Source organism: Loxodonta africana, chromosome 1 (genome assembly GCF_030014295.1).
Source record: "Loxodonta africana isolate mLoxAfr1 chromosome 1, mLoxAfr1.hap2, whole genome shotgun sequence".
NCBI lineage: Eukaryota > Metazoa > Chordata > Mammalia > Proboscidea > Elephantidae > Loxodonta > Loxodonta africana.
Window position 1 is genome coordinate 87,350,237 of NC_087342.1, and position 2,020 is coordinate 87,352,256.

At 36.7% G+C, this 2,020-nt stretch overlaps 1 pseudogene; it reads right to left on the bottom strand.

Moving 5' to 3' along the window:
- Positions 1-349: 349 nt before the first annotated feature.
- Positions 350-1,388, bottom strand: LOC135232823 (olfactory receptor 5V1-like; annotated as a pseudogene).
- Between the last annotated feature and the right edge of the window lie 632 nt (positions 1,389-2,020).

Consider the following 2,020-nt stretch of genomic DNA (forward strand, 5'->3'; position numbering starts at 1 on the left):
TCACAATCTCAGTCACCTCTTCAAGATCAACAAATGTTCTAGAAGAAAAGAGCCCCAAATGCCAATTTCAAACCTTTGTTTTCTCTTCTTATGTCCAATCTTGGCCTCAAGATTTCTAGCTTTTTATTTCACTGATTTTTTTTGAATATTTTTTAAATATTTCATATAAATTATTTTAGCAGGGGAGTTTCTACAAAGCAACTAGTCAATTTTTACTGGAAGTGAAATTTATAGTTAACTTTTAATTTTATTGAAGAGTCATTAGTAAAAATCAGCTCCTATAAGTTAGATGTACAGTTTCGTGATATATATGATTTTCCTCAGAAGAGTAAAGTTTATGTATAAAAAGTTAAAGACATAGAGCTTGCCACTTTCTCCCCATAGCTTTCGTAGCCTCTTTAATATTCTGATTCCTCCAAAAATAGATTATAGGGTTTAGCATGAGAGTTACAATGCTGTACAATACTGATATCAGTCTGTCTTTCTCCAGTGAATAAGCTGAGATGGGTCATACATATGTGAAGATAGAGCTTCCATAGTAAAGACGGACAATGACCAGGTGGGAGGCACACGTAGAAAATGCCTTTTGCCTTCCCTCTGAAGAACTGATCCTTAAAATGGTAGACACAATATAAAGGTATGAAAGGATGATACACAAGAGAGGAGTCCAACCATGAAAGGCTCCGGTGGAGAGCAGCACTAGCTCATTGACAGAAGTGTCCCCACAAGACAAGATCAGCAAAGGTGGGATGTCACAGAAAAAATAATTAATGTGATTATTCCCACAGAAGGGCAGGTGGAAGGGCAATACTGTGTGCACCACTGAGTTGAGGAAACCACCAGCCCATGACGAGGCTGCTAACTGGCTGTATATAGTCTTGTTCATAATAATTGAATATCTTAAGGGTTTGCAGATTGCTACATAACAATCATATGCCATTGCTGCCAAGAGCAGGGACTCTGACCCCACAAAGAAAATAAATGCAAAAAGTTGAGCCATACAACCCCCATAAGAAATGTTTTTCTTCTCTGACAGAAGATACAGCATTATCTGGGGAACATTGGTGGTGGTGTAGCAGATGTCAATAAATGCTAAATATTCCAGAAAAAAATACGTGGGTGTGTGTAGATGTGCATCAACCATGGTCACCAAGATAAGGAAAATATTTTTCCCAAGGTATAGATACAAGTTACAAGGAAGTTAGTAAAAAGTAAAAATTGCAGCTCATTTAAGTTGGAGAATCCTAAGATGATAAACTGGAACAAAGCTGTCTGGTTTTCTCCTTCCATAATGTGGCTCTGGTTTGCTTTTTGAAATTGGGAACAGGGAACCACAGATTTCTGTAATCATGTACTGCTCCAGAAATGGACTACAAAACAAGGAAAAAAAAAAAAATTCACAGATGAAAGAGTAAAATTATTTATGAACAACAACATCAGGCGTGGCTGTAAAAATTCACAATCCCATAACAAATGAACTCTGGAATCTAGCATCCAGCATAAATGTGAACACAGCCATTCACCTGTAGGTCAAATCCCTTAAAATGAATAGAACACACAGTTTTGAAATTTAAAGTAAACCGTAAAAGGCTACACGCACCATAAGGACAATTTGCTAATGGGAGGAAGCAAAGGCCCATCTGCTTTGTTTTCCTGAAATGGTAGTGGCTTCTGGTACTGGCTCATGTTAAATTTTCAAGAGTTTTGTAAGCTGGTTATTAAACACAGCCATTAGTAAAAATGAAATCACATAAACTCATAATTCAATAAACTATACTAAAAACAAAGGTAACAAATAAATAAAACTCATCATTTCCTAGTCATTTTACATTTTACTATTATTTATGCTGTTGGGATTACGGCTTCTATTGTATTTATCGGCAGGCAATGCCATATGATAGCGTGTTACTGCACATCGCTTCCCAAATCCGTGGTCATGACACTACACTGCTAGCCTGAAATTGGCCATGGTAGAAGTATTTACACCAGAGAATTTGTCAAATGTTATAAATCAGGGCTT